General features: G+C 41.0%; 1 protein-coding gene and 1 non-coding gene across 4 annotated transcripts in view; one reads left to right on the plus strand and one right to left on the minus strand.

The window, feature by feature from the left end:
• LOC121571062 (SH3 domain-containing protein 19-like) overlaps nt 1-4,430 on the plus strand; it is a 54,232-nt gene extending 49,802 nt beyond the window's left edge. For all 3 annotated transcript variants that reach the window (XM_041882303.2, XM_041882306.2, XM_041882305.2), the window contains one exon: nt 3,726-4,430. The gene's annotated coding sequence lies outside the window, so the exon portion shown is untranslated. The remainder of the gene's footprint in view (nt 1-3,725) is intronic.
• Nucleotides 4,431-16,312: 11,882 nt separating this feature from the next.
• trnah-gug lies at nt 16,313-16,384 on the minus strand. Its single transcript has one exon. It is a non-coding gene; the product is annotated as a tRNA-His (tRNA).
• Nucleotides 16,385-17,840: the final 1,456 nt, after the last annotated feature.

Raw genomic sequence — 17,840 nt, forward strand, 5'->3', positions numbered from 1 at the left:
AGGGTCTGGGACTCATATGCATTGGGTTTCCGTTAGGGTCTGGGACCCATATCCATTGGGTTTCCGTTAGGGTCTGGGACCCATATCCATTGGGTTTCCGTTAGGGTCTGGACCCATATCCATTGGGTTTCCGTTAGGGTCTGGGACCCATATCCGTTGGGTTTCCGTTAGGGTCTGGACCCCATATGCGTTGGGTTTCCGTTAGGGTCTGGACCCCATATCCATTGGGTTTCCGTTAGGGTCTGGACCCCATATCCATTGGGTTTCCGTTAGGGTCTGGACCCCATATGCGTTGGGTTTCCGTTAGGGTCTGGACCCCATATCCATTGGGTTTCCGTTAGGGTCTGGACCCCATATCCATTGGGTTTCCGTTAGGGTCTGGACCCCATATCCATTGGGTTTCCGTTAGGGTCTGGACCCCATATCCATTGGGTTTCCGTTAGGGTCTGGACCCCATATCCATTGGGTTTCCGTTAGGGTCTGGACCCCATATGCGTTGGGTTTCCGTTAGGGTCTGGGACTCATATCCATTGGGTTTCCGTTAGGGTCTGGGACTCATATCCATTGGGTTTCCGTTAGGGTCTGGACCCCATATCCATTGGGTTTCCGTTAGGGTCTGGACCCCATATCCATTGGGTTTCCGTTAGGGTCTGGACCCATATCCATTGGGTTTCCGTTAGGGTCTGGACCCCATATGCGTTGGGTTTCCGTTAGGGTCTGGACCCCATATCCATTGGGTTTCCGTTAGGGTCTGGACCCCATATCCATTGGGTTTCCGTTAGGGTCTGGACCCCATATCCATTGGGTTTCCGTTAGGGTCTGGGACCCATATCCATTGGGTTTCCGTTAGGGTCTGGACCCCATATCCATTGGGTTTCCGTTAGGGTCTGGGACCCCATATCCATTGGGTTTCCGTTAGGGTCTGGACCCCATATCCATTGGGTTTCCGTTAGGGTCTGGACCCCATATCCATTGGGTTTCCGTTAGGGTCTGGACCCCATATCCATTGGGTTTCCGTTAGGGTCTGGGACCCATATCCATTGGGTTTCCGTTAGGGTCTGGGACCCATATCCATTGGGTTTCCGTTAGGGTCTGGGACTCATATCCATTGGGTTTCCGTTAGGGTCTGGGACTCATATGCGTTGGGTGTGTAACCTGATTAGGGCGTCCACCCCACGGTGCTCAGAATGACACAAATCACATTTAGATTATGGTAATTCATATTAACAGAACATGCAAGTCGAGGATGCAACGATGTTCTTACCGAATTCCGATATGCACTTTGAACATGTTAGCGTAACAGTCCACATTTTACTTTTCCTCAGCCAACAAGACGAGTAACGAACAGCAAAGTCACCAGCCTATGTCAATCTACTATCCCCCATAGTAGAAAAGTGTACCTATTCTATTGGTCAGCTTCTCAAGAAAGAAATAGCTTATTCCAATCAGACTCTGGGACAGTTGTGGGACGATGGATCCCAAATTCATACAACCAGTAGGCCTTGGCTCCATAAAAATACATGTTAAAAAGCAATGAGTGATGCACCAGATCAGAACGTTGAGCTTCTTCACATTATAGGCTACGCCCGAATGTTCATTCCATAAAGTGTAAAGCGGCTCGGAGACCACCACAGCCTGAACCTCCCCACAATTCCCAACCAATTCCCGGTACGCGCCCTCTATTCGTTTGACAGTTGGAGAAATCGATTGCGCTGCGCTGAGAATTCAAAAAGTATGAAAGCCAACGGTCCAATATTCTAGAACACTGCTGTGTGGAGCAGCATAGCACGTTTTGGACTGTGTTAAACCATGATCATTTTAATTAAAGCAATTAGCGGAAAAACACAGTTGTCAAAAGCGCACCGCACGTGAGCAGTTTCATGTGACAAAAGATTAAACTAGAATTTTCCGCTCAAAGGCTCTGTATCTGTATGCTGTAGCGTGTAATAAATAATAAATAAGATACACAACGAATATACAGTGGGGAAAAAAAGTATTTAGTCAGCCACCAATTGTGCAAGTTCTCCCACTTAAAAAGATGAGAGAGGCCTGTAATTTTCATCATAGGTACACGTCAACTATGACAGACAAAATGAGGAAGAAAAATCCAGAAAATCACATTGTAGGATTTTTAATGAATTTATTTGCAAATTATGGTGGAAAATAAGTATTTGGTCACCTACAAACAAGCAAGATTTCTGGCTCTCACAGACCTGTAACTTCTTCTTTAAGAGGCTCCTCTGTCCTCCACTCGTTACCTGTATTAATGGCACCTGTTTGAACTTGTTATCAGTATAAAAGACACCTGTCCACAACCTCAAACAGTCACACTCCAAACTCCACTATGGCCAAGACCAAAGAGCTGTCAAAGAACACCAGAAACAAAATTGTAGACCTGCACCAGGCTGGGAAGACTGAATCTGCAATAGGTAAGCAGCTTGGTTTGAAGAAATCCAACTGTGGGAGCAATTATAAGGAAATGGAAGACATACAAGACCACTGATAATCTCCCTCGATCTGGGGCTCCACGCAAGATCTCACCCCGTGGGGTCAAAATGATCACAAGAACGGTGAGCAAAAATCCCAGAACCACACAGGGGGACCTAGTGAATGACCTGCAGAGAGCTGGGACCAAAGTAACAAAGCCTACCATCAGTAACACACTACGCCGCCAGGGACTCAAATCCTGCAGTGCCAGACGTGTCCCCCTGCTTAAGCCAGTACATGTCCAGGCCCGTCTGGAGTTTGCTAGAGTGCATTTGGATGATCCAGAAGAGGATTTGGAGAATGTCATATGGTCAGATGAAACCAAAATAGAACTTTTTGGTAAAAACTCAACTCGTCGTGTTTGGAGGACAAAGAATGCTGAGTTGCATCCAAAGAACACCATACCTACTGTGAAGCATGGGGGTGGAAACATCATGCTTTGGGGCTGTTTTTCTGCAAAGGGACCAGGACGACTGATCCGTGTAAAGGAAAGAATGAATGGGGCCATGTATCGTGAGATTTTGAGTGAAAACCTCCTTCCATCAGCAAGGGCATTGAAGATGAAACGTGGCTGGGTCTTTCAGCATGACAATGATCCCAAACACACCGCCCCGGGCAACGAAGGAGTGGCTTCGTAAGAAGCATTTCAAGGTCCTGGAGTGGCCTAGCCAGTCTCCAGATCTCAACCCCATAGAAAATCTTTGGAGGGAGTTGAAAGTCTGTTTTGCCCAGCGACAGCCCCAAAACATCACTGCTCTAGAGGAGATCTGCATGGAGGAATGGGCCAAAATACCAGCAACAGTGTGTGAAAACCTTGTGAAGACTTACAGAAAACGTTTGACCTGTGTCATTGCCAACAAAGGGTATATAACAAAGTATTGAGAAACTTTTGTTATTGACCAAATACTTATTTTCCACCATAATTTGCAAATAAATTCATTAAAAATCCTACAATGTGATTTTCTGGATTTCTTTTCTCATTTTGTCTGTCATAGTTGACGTGTACCTATGATGAAAATTACAGGCCTCTCTCATCTTTTTAAGTAGGAGAACTTGCACAATTGGTGGCTGACTAAATACTTTTTTCCCCCACTGTACAGTGTTGTAATGATGTGCAAATAGTTAAAGTACAAAAGGGAAAATAAACTCTCTCTCTCTCTTTTCCCCTCTCTTTCCCTCTCTTTCCCCCTCTCTCTCCCCTCTTTCCTCCTATTTCTCTCCCCCTCTCCCTCTCCCAGGCGGTGGATGTAGTAACAGGGGTGGAGGCAGTAGAGGAGGAGTATCTGGGGGATGCAGGAGGGAGGCGAGGCCTGGTCCCCAAAAACTACCAGACACTTCTGCCTCTCACCTACAAATAGGACTATGGATGTTCACTGTGTGTGTGTGTGTGTGTGTGTGTGTGAGTGTGTGTGTGTGTGTGTGTGAGAGAGAGAGAGAGAGAGGACGTGGTTACCTTGAGAAGCGAAGCTGTCTGTTTACATCTGAGTATGATAAGGAGTTAATAGATAGAGCAAACTATCCAACATCGCAGAACTGAAGTTCAAAATCTCAAACGTAGTTTACCCAATCCTGTTGAATCTATATGACTCCACTATCGGAATATCACCAGCAAGGAATTAAGCCAATGATCACCAGCCAGCCTTACTTATCAGAGAAGTGCTTTTTAACCTGGTACCTAGCTACCTGTGCTATCTAACTGGTCATAATGTAATCTAATGGTCACTCTAAGTTCTTTGGGGAGAATTCTAACTTCTTCTTAAGCCAAATGTTAACATTGACTATCAGTGCATGACTATAAGTGAAATGTTGATTAATAAATGGAAGTGAAGTTGTGTTTAACTGATATGTGTCATATTACTGTATAACTGGACATTCCATACAGGCCTTTTAATCCCAATAAAATCATGATTAAATGTTGTAATAAACTGGTTTCAATAATGTAACTGGTTTCACGTCATTGTTTTTCTTGTAGTCAGATGAGAGATGCCATTATCCATAGTGTACTCCATTCTCCATAGTATAATCCATTATCCATAGTGTACTCCATTCTCCATAGTGTACTCCATTCTCCATAGTGTACTCCATTATCCATAGTGTACTCCATTATCCATAGTGTACTCCATTCTCCATAGTGTACTCCATTATCCATAGTGTACTCCATTCTCCATAGTGTACTCCATTCTCCATAGTGTACTCCATTATCCATAGTGTACTCCATTCTCCATAGTGTACTCCATTATCCATAGTGTACTCCATTCTCCATAGTGTACTCCATTATCCATAGTGTACTCCATTCTCCATAGTGTACTCCATTATCCATAGTGTACTCCATTCTCTATAGTGTACTCCATTCTCCATAGTGTACTCCATTCTCCACAGCAGCGGTTCCTAAACGTTTTATAGTCCCGTACCCCTTCAAACATTCAGCCTCCAGCTGCGTACCCCCTCTAGCACCAGGGGCAGCGAACTCTCAAATGTTGTTTTTTTGCCATCATTGTAAGCCTGCCACACACACACACTATACAATACATTTATTAAACAGAATAATGAGTTTTTGTCCCAACCCGGCTCGTGGGAAGTGACATAGAGCTCTTACAGGACCAGGGCACAAATAATAATATAATAATAATCAATAATTTTGCTCTTTATTTAGCCATTTTTACATATAAAACCTTTATTTGTTCATCAAAAATGGTGAATAACCCACCACAGGTTAATGAGAAGGGTGTGCTTGAAAGAATGCACATAACTCTGCAATGTTGGGTTGTATTGGAGAATCATTTCCCACACACAGTCTGTGCCTGTATTTAGTTTTCATGCTATTGAGGGCCGAGAATCCACTCTCACATACAGTGAGGGAAAAAAGTATTTGATCCCCTGCTGATTTTGTACGTTTGCCCACTGACAAATAAATTATCAGTCTATAATTTTAATGGTAGGTTTATTTGAACAGTGAGAGACAAAATAACAACAAAAAAATCGAGAAAAACGCATGTCAAAAATGTTATAAATTGATTTGCATTTTAATGGGGGAAATAAGTATTTGACCCCCTCTCAATCAGAAAGATTTCTGGCTCCCAGGTGTCTTTTATACAGGTAACGAGCTGAGATTAGGAGCACACTCTTAAAGGGAGTGCTCCTAATCTCAGTTTGTTACCTGTATAAAAGACACCTGTCCACAGAAGCAATCAATCAATCAGATTCCAAACTCTCCACCATGGCCAAGACCAAAGAGCTCTCCAAGGATGTCAGGGACAAGATTGTAGACCTACACAAGGCTGGAATGGGCTACAAGACCATCGCCAAGCAGCTTGGTGAGAAGGTGACAAAAGTTGGTGTGATTATTCGCAAATGGAAGAAACACAAAATAACTGTCAATCTTCCTCGGCCTCGGGCTCCATGCAAGATCTCACCTCGTGGAGTTGCAATGATCATGAGAACGGTGAGGAATCAGCCCAGAACTACACAGGAGGATCTTGTCAATGATCTCAAGGCAGCTGGGACCATAGTCACCAAGAAAACAATTGGTAACACACTACGCCGTAAAGGACTGAAATCCTGCAGCGCCCGCAAGGTCCCCCTGCTCAAGAAAGCACATATACAGGTCCATCTGAAGTTTGCCAATGAACATCTGAATGATTCAGAGGAGAACTGGGTGAAAGTGTTGTGGTCAGATGAGACCAAAATCGAGCTCTTTGGCATCAACTCAACTCGCCGTGTTTGGAGGAGGAGGAATGCTGCCTATGACCCCAAGAACACCATCCCCACCGTCAAACATGGAGGTGGAAACATTATGCTTTGGGGGTGTTTTCTGCTAAGGGGACAGGACAACATCACCGCATCAAAGGGACGATGGACGGGGCCATGTACCGTCAAATCTTGGGTGAGAACCTCCTTCCCTCAGCCAGGGCATTGAAAATGGGTTGTGGATGGGTATTCCAGCATGACAATTACCCAAAACACACGGCCAAGGCAACAAAGGAGTGGCTCAAGAAGAAGCACATTAAGGTCCTGGAGTGGCCTAGCCAGTCTCCAGACCTTAATCCCATAGAAAATCTGTGGAGGGAGCTGAAGGTTCGATTTGCCAAACGTCAGGCTCGAAACCTTAATGACTTGGAGAAGATCTGCAAAGAGGAGTGGGACAAAATCCCTCCTGAGATGTGTGCAAACCTGGTGGCCAACTACAATAATAATATAATATGCCATTTAGCAGACGCTTTTATCCAAAGCGACTTACAGTCATGCGTGCATACATTTTTGTGTATGGGTGGTCCCGGGGATCGAACCCACTACCTTGGCGTTACAAGCGTGCTCTACCAGTTGAGCTACAGAGGACCACAAGAAACGTCTGACCTCTGTGATTGCCAACAAGGGTTTTGCCACCAAGTACTAAGTCATGTTTTGCGGAGGGGTCAAATACTTATTTCCCTCATTAAAATGCAAATCAATTTATAACATTTTTGACATGCGTTTTTCTGGATTTTGTTGTTGTTATTCTGTCTCTCACTGTTCAAATAAACATACCATTAAAATTATAGACTGATCATGTCTTTGTCAGTAGGCAAACGTACAAAATCAGCAGGGGATCAAATACTTTTTTCCCTCACTGTAGGTACGTGGTTGCAAAGGGCATCAGTGTCTTAACAGCGCGATTTGCCAAGGCAGGATACTCTGAGCGCAGCCCTATCCAGAAATCTGGCAGTGGCTTCTGATTAAATTAAATTTTCACAGAATCGTTTGTTGCAATTTCGATGAGGCTCTCTTGTTCAGATATCGGTAAGTAGACTGGAGGCAGGGCATGAAAGGGATAACAAATCCAAAAATCATACAATGATGGAAAGACCTGCTATCTGCAAGGTTAGCTCCAGGTAAATATTGCAATCCTTCAGCCATTCCTGGACCTGTGTCCAAAAACAAGCTACAAATGGACAGAACCAAAACAAATGATCTAATGATTCTGTCTCTTCGCAACAAAATCTGCAGAGCTGGGAAGATTGTATCCCTCATATAAATAACATTCTATTGGTACCAATAATTTTATATAATAATTTAAATTGAAAGATTCAAAGTTTTGAATCCGGTGTCGTTTTGCGTATCAGTTCATAAACACTATGCCATGGGATCGGTACGTCAAAAATCTCTTCCCAACTATTTTGCAATCTATATGGGACGGCTGTCAATCCTTTGGTCCTTAAATGAAACTGATATACTTTTTTATTTATCATAATATTCTTTAACCAATTATGTTATTTAATGCAAGGCCGACAGACAAGTTTTCTCCCCCTTCCACTTTCCTCTTCCATTTTTGCGGTAAGGCTGCAATTATTTGGTTGTAATTTTGGGTAGAGCAGACATTTCCATATGTTTTTGTTAGCTGCATGTGCGACATAACTCCACCAGTCCTGCCGATGATATCATTTACGAAGATTATACCTTTTTTAAACATTTTGTCAAAAAATAAAGGTTTTTTGTCAATTAGTATATTTGAATTTAACCACAATATTTGTTGCATTATTTGTTCTGTCGTTTCTGGAGGATTAAATTGAAATTGCAACCAACTTTCTATGACTTGTTTTAGAAATAGTGATATTTGGGAGATGATTTCCTTTTCAAATAACTGAAAATGAGAGGTTGTAATCTGAATAAAGGGAAAAGGGCCATTCTTGAACATTGGGTGAGACATTCTTACTAATTTGCTTGAGAACCAGTTCGGATTTAAGTATAACTTTTGTATGACTGAAGCTTTTAGTGATAGGTATAATGCTTTAATATTGAATAATTTCTGTCCTCCGAATTCATATTCATTATATAAATAGGCCCGTTTAATTTTGTCTGGCTTGCCGTTCCAAATAAAATTGAATATTTTTTTCGCATATAATTTTAAAAACTGTTCGCTAGGCGTAGGCAAGACCATAAGCAAATAGGTAAAGTGGGATAATACTAAATAGTTAATCATGGTGATTTTTCCACAAATTGACAGGTATTTACCTTTCCATGGTAGCAAGATCTTATCTATTTTTGCTAACTTTTGTCACGCCCTGACTCAGGGGACTCGTATATGTTGAGTCAGGGTGTGTATATTCTGTGTTGTGTATATTCTATGGTTGTCATTCTAGTATGTATAGTTCTATGTTGGCCGGTGTGGTTCCCAATCAGAGGCAGCTGTCGCTCGTTGTCTCTGATTGGGGACAATACTTAGGCAGCCTATTGGCACTTGAGTTGTGGGATCTTGTTCCGTGTAAGGTATGTTGTGTGTTCTACCTTGGACTTCACGTTTCGTTTCGGTTGTTGTTTTGTCGTTGTGTTTATAAGTTAATAAACATGTACGCATGTCACGCTGCGCCTTGGTCTGACCCGTCATTAAACGAACGTGACAACTTTCTATAAAAATGTATTGAAGTGAGATCATTTATTTCCTTTGGGATATGTATTCCGAGTATATCCACATCACCATCAGACCATTTTATTGGTAAACTACATGGTAATGTAACATTTTTATTTTTTAGTGATCCAATACGTAATATAGTACATTTGTCATAATTTGGTTGTAATCCAGAGGTTAGAAAATGTATCTAGATCCTCTATGAGGCTGTGGAGGAATTCTAGTTGTGGATTTAAAATAAAACATGAATCATCAGCGTACAATGACACCTTTGTTTTTAAGCCCTGGATTTCTAATTCCTTGATATTATTGTTGGATCTGATTTTAATAGCTAACATCTCGATGGCCACAATAAATAGATATGCCGATAGTGGACAACCTTGTTTCACTCCTCTTGACAGTTTAAAACTTTCTGAGAAATAGCGATTATTTACTATTTTACACCTAGGGTTACTATACATGATTTTGACCCATTTTATAAGAGATTCTCCAAAATTGAAATGCTCCAGGCATTCATATATAAACCCCAGTCGTACTTTATCAAATGCCTTTTCGAAGTCTGCTATGAATAGCAGGCCTGGTTTCCCATATTTTCCATAGTGTTCTATTGTTTCCAATACTTGCCTTATATTATCTCCAATGTATCTTCCATGTAAAAAACCTGTCTGATTAGAATGAATAATATCCGACAATACCTTTTTAATTCTATGCGCTATAAATGTTGCTATAATTTTTGCATCACAACACTGAAGTGTAAGGGGCCTCCAATTTTTTTAATGGACTGGATCTTTATATTTTCCACTTGTATCCTGTTTCAGTAATAATGAGATCAGACCTTCTTGAGTGTCAGATAATCTACCATTTACATAGGAGTGGTTAAAACATGCTAATAACGGTCCTCTTAGTATATCAAAAAAGGTTTGGTATACCTCGACTGGTATGCCATCCAACCCTGGAGTTTTCCCGGACTTAAAGTCTTTAATTGCATCCAGAAGTTCCTCCTCTGTAATTTCACCTTCACATGAGTCTTTCTGTGTGGCTGTTAATTTTACATTATCAATAGAAAAAAAATCTCTACAATTAGCTTCAGTTAGAGGAGATGGAGGCGACTGAAAAGAAAACATATGCTTAAAGTACTTTGTTTCCTCCTTCAAAATATAATTTGGTGAATCATGGGTGACTCCGTCAATTGTAACCAGTTTCATTAAATTATTTTTGGTAGCATTCCTATGTTGAAGATAAACAAATCATTTGGTGCATTTTTCCCCATATTCCATCCAGTTTGCTTTATTTTTATAATATATTACACTTGATCTTTCTTGAATAAGTTTCTCCATTTCTTTTTGTTTTTCCTCTAATTTATTCTGAGCCTCTATGTTACAGTTTTTATTGCCATCTATCTGTTCTGTTAGACTTTCTATTTCCTTTGTTAGGATAAACTCTTTTGACCTAAATTGCTTTTGTTTTCGAGATGAGTACTGAATTGCATAGCCTCTAAAGGCACATTTAAAAGTGTCCCATACAATAAGGGGATTTGCTGTACCTATGTTATGTCGGAAAAAGTCAGTTATAAATTCCTCTGTCCTAATTAAAAATAAATTATTATCCAATAGGCTTTGATTAAATTTCCAATATCCTCGCCCACGTGGAAATTCAGTAAGAGTAATGTATATGCCAATTATATGATGGTCCGACCGCATTCTGTCCCCTGTCAACACTTTTTAAACTTTTGGTGTCAACGAGAATGAGATAAGAAAGAAGTTAAGACGACTAGCTTGATTGAGTCTCCGCCATGTATATCTCACTAGATCAGTATATTTAAGCCTCCATATATCTACTAGTTCTAATGTATCCATGACATTCACAATTTCCTTAAGAGCATGTGGGTGATTGTTTGTGGTGTGATTTCCTTTACGGTCCATTGAGCTATTTAACACAGTATTATAATCTCCCACCATAATAATAGAGTCTTGAATTGCTTGCAGGGTTGATAATTTATTATATATATTGTCAAAGAAGTGTGGATCATCATTATTTGGTCCGTAAAGGTTAATGAGCCATATCTGTTTATGGTCCAATAACATATTTAAAATAATCCATCTACCTTGCGTATCTATTTGGACAATTTGCACATTCGGATCGAAATTACTATTAATTAATATCATCACCCCTTTTGAGTTTCTTTGCCCATGGGAGAAGTATATTTCGCCCCCATTCCTTTTTCCACGCAACTTCATCTAGAATTGTTGAATGAGTTTCCTGTAAACAATAGATATTATATTCCTTCTCTTTGAGCCATGTAAATATTGTTCTTCTTTTGTTATTATCAGCTAAGCCATTACAATTATAACTGGCTATACTTATTTCACCATACACCATAATGAGATACAAGTTTCAAGTCTATTTATCATTATATATGTTTGTAAATTTACCAATAAAAAATACTGTAATGATTGAGTGTCCATATAGCTGTACCGTGATATTTGCATTGCTACTGAGTAACCCTTCAATTGTTCTCCACTAATTCCCCCGCTAAAACCCCTCCCCATCCCAAATTGGGCCGTCATCCCAGTGATCAGCATCCCACCCACGTCCCTCCGGATCCCTAAGGCCCCGAGAGACCAGGACCCATCCATCGAAAACAGGACACAGTGCCACCCACAAAACAGAAGCAGATTAACCGCCAAAAGCATTTCCAATGCTGTCACCTCTCTCTCTCTCTCTCTCTCTCTCTCTATATATATATATATATATATATATATATATAACTATTTTTAAAAATAATGCATATCCTATTTTCATCATTATCAATGAATTTGCGTAATAATGCCGGCAGTTCATCCGTAGGATTTTAACATATAACCCGGATTGCCATTGTATTACATTTAATTTATTGACAAGCAATTATTATCCTAGCAAACAATTATCGCGGCCCATCCCATACTCCCCCAACATCCCCCCACAACAGATGCGGGACAAACACACACGCACATACTCCAACACACTCAACCCCCCTCCCCCACAATCAACCATAAAATCAGATGCTCAACGGTTGTTACATCCCAGAGCCCAACTCAAGAAAGGACCCGATTTACGGGTGCACATACAGTTACAGCTGATTGAGAAAGCATGCAAGATTGAGCAGGAATTGACAACAATGTGAGATTTGATTAATCTAGTTAATCTATGTCAAGTCCTTGGTGATGGAGATCAGATCCACCCTCTTCACCTGAGACACAAACACTCTGGTCCCCCGTTGTATTTTTCCCAAGCATCTCCGTTTAGTCAGACCTTTTATTATTTCGTGCCACCTTTGCCACAATAAATTGGAGACTTTTTTTTTTTTTTTTTTACCTGAAACTGCCTTCATTTGCAATCTAGAGCCATAATCATTATGCTGAAATTCTATGTAAAAAATAAATAAATACAGTGCTGTGAAAAAGTATTTGCCTCCTTTCTGATTTTCTCTGCTTTTGCATATTTTTGATACTGAATGTTATTAGATCTTCAACAAAAACCTAATATTAGATAAAGGGAACCTGAATGAACAAATAACAACAATTATACTTATTTCATTTTCATAAACAGTTATGCAACACCCAATGCCCCCGTGTGAAAAAGTAATTGCCCCCTTACACTCAATAACTGGTTTTGCCACCTTTAATTGCAATGACTCCAACCAAATGCTTCCTGTAGTTGTTGATCAGTCTCTCACGTCGAGAAAATCAGAAATGTATGTCTATTTTTCTGCATATCTAATTCTCTTGAGCTGTCTGTATCCAGCCTCCTGACTGGTGGGTCTTTTTGAAAATAAAATAAATTTGCTTCTCTGCATCTCTGCTAAAATATGTGTAAAAGATTGAAAGGAATGTGAGTGGTATTCAGTACATTTAGTTATTTCTTGTTTTTCTAAAGTCTACCAACCTTGCCAGCAGACATACCAGCTGAGATAGTTAGACAAGCTAGCTACTACAACTTGATTGATGCCTGAAATGGCTTCTTGGTGTCTAGTTATGCGGTTGGGAGATTAGGAACCTATCAGGGCTAAAACTAACTTCATAAAACTGCTAGGTGTCTAGTTATGAGGATGGGAGATTAGGAACCTATCAGGGCTAAAACTAACTTCATAAAACTGCTAGGTGTCTAGTTATGAGGATGGGAGATTAGGAACCTATCAGGGCTAAAACTAACTAACTAATATGTACTATTGTTTGTTTATCTACTCTCCTTCTTATTATTCTTATTATCCTTTAGTAGTATTTTATGTTTATGTTTTATTATTCTACAATGTAGAAAATAGTAAACATTAAGAAAAACCCTTGAATGAGTAGGTATGTCCAAACTTTTGACTAGTACTATATACACACATTTATTTTTTACTATTTTCTACATTGTAGAATAATAGTGAAGACATCAAAACCCAATTGAGATGGTTTGGATTGAGTCGGACCGCAAAGTTAAGGAAAAGCAGACAACAAGTGCTCAGCATATGTGGGAACTCCTTCAAGACTGTTGGAAAAGCATTCCAGGTGAAGCTGGTTGAGAGAATGCCAAGAGTGTGCAAAGCTGTCATGAAGGCAAAGGGTGGCTACTTTGAAGAATCTCAAATATAACATATATTTTGATTTGTTTAACACTTTTTTGGTTACTACATGATTCCATACGTGTTATTTCATAGTTTTGATGTCTTCACTATTATTCTACAATGTAGAAAATAGTAAAAATAAAGAAAAACCCTTGAATGTCCAAACTTTTGACTGGTACTGGATATATATATATATATAAAAAAACAGGACAAATCTGTGCCCCCTATGGGCCTGACCCCTCGGTCTCCACGTCCAAGTACATAGGGTGTAGGGTCTAGGGGTCCATTTAAGACGCACCCATCTCCTCAGCTAGGTAGTGGAAGAACCTAGGGTCTGAAATGGGATGTGTCCTCAGCAGAGTGGAGAGGTAACAGGTTTAGTGTTGGTATTTGTTGTGTTGGGCGGGGCGGGGCTACTCTGTGCTCCCGGGGTCATAGTGTCAAAGGTCGCTGCCTGGGTTGTAGGGGTCACTGGAAGGTCAGGGGTCACTGTAGCTGACGATGATGTCTCTGTGTTCACATTGCTGTTCTCTTGGTTCGCCTCGCCCTGCAGAACACACACACACACACACACACACACACACACACACACACACACACATTTTTATTCAGATTAGGATAGAGGATGTTGCAGGGTTGTGTGTGTGTGTGTGTGTGTGTGTGTGTGTGTGTGTGTGTGTGTGTGTGTGTGTGTGTGTGTAACCCAGGGGTGTGAGAGGACCTCCTCTGCAGTATATCCACGTTCACTTGCAGCATCTGACCAATCAGCATCTAGGAAAGAGGTCATGTGACAGTCTTAAGTATTTCAGTAATTTTCAACTAAGATAAATGGAAGGTAGATGTGATGATGTGATAAAGGGCTGAATGTATCTGTATTCCACTACGCTAGGTGGTGCAGTGTACTGTCTAATGTTATACCATCTACACACACACACCTTTCTCTCTAACCCCCAGGTTCCTACCTTGGCCGGCAGGCTGACTGTGTCCCAGTCTGGGGGAAGGGAACTCCAGCTTGTGACCTGTTGCCACAAGAAAAGGGCAACCAGTGAAGAACAAACACCATTGTAAATACAACCCATTTTTATGTTTATTTATTTTCCCTTTTGTACTTTAACTATTTGCACATTGTTACAACACTGTATATAGACATAATATGACAATTGAAATGTCTTTATTCTTTTGGAACTTCTGAGTGTAATGTTTACTGTTAATATTTATTGTTTATTTCATTTTTGTTTATTATCTACTTCACTTGCTTTGACAATGTTAACACACGTTTCCCATGCCAATAAAGACCTTAAATTGAATTGAATTAAATTGAATTGAATTGAGAGAGAGAGAGAGAGAGAGAGAGAGAGAGAGAGAGAGAGAGAGAGAGAGAGAGAGAGAGAGAGACAGAGAGAGACAGAGAGAGAGACAGAGACAGAGGGAGCGGAGAGAGAGAGAGAGAGAGAGAGAGAGAGAGAGAGAGAGAGAGAGAGAGAGAGAGAGAGAGAGAGAGAGAGAGAGAGAGAGAGAGAGATAGAGGAGAGAGAGAGAGAGATAGAGAGAGACAGAGAGAGACAGAGAGAGAGACAGAGACAGAGGGAGCGAGAGAGAGAGAGAGAGAGAGAGCGAGAGAGAGAGAGAGAGAGAGAGAGAGAGAGAGACAGAGAGAGACAGAGAGAGAGACAGAGACAGAGGGAGCGAGAGAGAGAGAGAGAGAGAGAGAGAGAGAGAGAGAGAGAGAGAGAGAGAGAGAGAGAGAGAGAGAGAGAGAGAGAGAGAGAGAGAGAGAGAGAGAGAGAGAGAGAGAGAGAGAGAGAAGGGTCAGTCAGTCACTGTAAAGTCCACCATTCAGCAGAACAAAGACAACACCTGGGTTGTGTTCATTAGGCCCCAAACGGAGGAAAACTGACTGAAACTGGGAGGGACTGTCCTGAAATTGTCCAATAACAAACTCTTGTTTTCATTGCCTTTGCTCAACATTTTAATATGAATAGGACCCAACACCCCTCACCTGGTTTACAGGAGGACAGAGACCACACGGCCTGAGTGCCGATCTCCCGGACCGTCCCTGTTCTCTCCAGCTGCTTAGGGTCAGCACCCGGGGTGGGGGTCATACTGGGGGTCGCCATGCTACACAGGAAGGAGCATACCCATAGAACATTTCATTAATTACATTATTTATCCTTTATTTAACCAGGAAAGTCAGTTAAGAACAAATTCTTATTTACAATGATGGACTACACCGGCCAAACCTGGGCCAATTGTGCGCCGCCCTATGGGACTCCCAATCACAGCCGGTTGTGATACAGCCTGGAATCGAACCAGGGGGTCTGTAGCGACGCCTCAAGCACTGAGATGCAGTGCCTTAGACCGCTGCTCCACTCGGGAACATTAGTGTGGTCTGATGGCCTTTCCCCCTTCTAGAAGCTCTATGTCTACGATGGTGCCATCTTACTGGGCGTCTCCACTAGCCACGCTAGACCAACACAACAGAGACCGTAGTGCTGTAGCTAGTCACTGATCTCAACACTGACTCAGGTCACGTACAGCAGAGGTGCATAAATGGAATGTACCACGCTGCTCAACACAGGATGCCACACAGATTGGTCATATGTGGTTGTAGGCTTTGATCACATTCACATTTGGTCTCAGTCATGTAGCTACAGCTGAGGTCCCTAAATGTAGCTAATGTGCCACACTATTTTGAGATGATTGTGGGGTCCTGGTTCCAGATCTGTTAGTTGTTGCTGCCTTGCCAACTACTATTGTCATGCCCAACCAGATGTGACATTTACAATTATTTCTGAAAATATCATTAGCTACTCTATTCATTCAAAACAGCCCTTATGCCGTGACATTGTGTACCGCAATGCCGTGACCCGGATTCGAACCGGGGTTGCTGCGGCCACAACGCAGAGTACTAACCACTATACGATCACGGCGAGCTACCAGGGCTTGTGAGTGCGGCAGGAGAGAAGGGGCTTTTCATTCATGGTGACGTGCACTAGTAGTCATATGCCAACAGCAGTATCCGATGACAGTAGGAGTTGCCACCTTGCCAATGGCAGCCAACAGGACAAACCGATCTGGGACCAAGGGAGTGATCAGTGAGTGTGCTCAAAACACTGTGTATCGTTCCGAGGTCATTCTGTAACATGAACATTTACAGTACCACTTTTGTGAACTATCACTCATTTTTGCTACTTATTTTATTTTCCTTTTCGCATCTCTTGTCTAGTTAGTTAGCTAGCTAACGTTAGCTATGTTAACAGTCATGCAAAACCATTTGTGCCATAAACAAGAAACATGGACTTGCTAATACACAGTAAATGATATTACCTTACACCGATGTCTTGGTCTTCCTTGTCGTTTTAACTGGTCGTAGATGGCATTGTTTAATGAAATATAAAATTACTGCTTCTTTTGCTCCTTTGAATCTCCCACTTCTCACCCGGGGTCGTCACTAGTTACCACAGCCACAAAGTCATGATTATGGCTAACCCCCGGGTATTTCTACAGTTTCTCTTCTTAAAATCTGATTTTAAACCTAACCTTAACCACACTACTAACCTTATGCCTAACCTTAAATGAAGACCAAGGAGCAATCTTTTAACGAAACTTTATGATACACAATTTTGACTTTGTGGGTGGGTTAACTAGTAACAACCCTCTCCCAGTTTCGTCGCATGTTGATGACCACACAGGAAGTAGCAGTGTTATGATTTTTGTTTATTATTATTATTATTATTTTGTATTATTATGAACAAAACAAATACAAAAACAGAGATATACAAACAAGAGTACATAAACCTAACAGACGGGTATTTCATATCGGGATACATTTTCAATTTGTCAAAACGTTTTTTCGTACCTATTGCTTTTTTGTTTTTACACTTACTGATAATTTCGAAATAATATTTCAATTCTATCTCAAACAATGTGAAGAGGGATTTGTTCTCCGCCCTCTTCATGTTATGGATAAAGGTAGCTCAGTTGGTAGAGCATGGCGCTTGCAACGCCAGGGTTGTGGGTTCGATTCCCACGGGGGGCCAGTATGAAAAATGTATGCACTCACTAACTGTAAGTCGCTCTGAATAAGAGTGTCTAGTAAAATAAAGAATCTTCCATGAAAAATTAACAATGAAAGTTAAATCAGGGTCCCATATTAGTTGGATCAAAACAAACATAATATCAGTCTTTAACATTAATAGTGGTTTCTTTTAAAATAAAATCTTCTAACTCACTCAAATCTTCTTACATAAGAACAGTCCCAAAAGAAATGGTCAAGAGTCTCTGGGTCACAACCACAAAATACACATTTGTTATCAAGAGCTATTTGGAATCTGTGTACAATAAAGGTCTTTACAGGGTAGATTCTATGAATGAGTTTGTAGGATA

The sequence above is a fragment of the Coregonus clupeaformis genome, unplaced genomic scaffold (assembly GCF_020615455.1).
Source record: "Coregonus clupeaformis isolate EN_2021a unplaced genomic scaffold, ASM2061545v1 scaf0059, whole genome shotgun sequence".
NCBI lineage: Eukaryota > Metazoa > Chordata > Actinopteri > Salmoniformes > Salmonidae > Coregonus > Coregonus clupeaformis.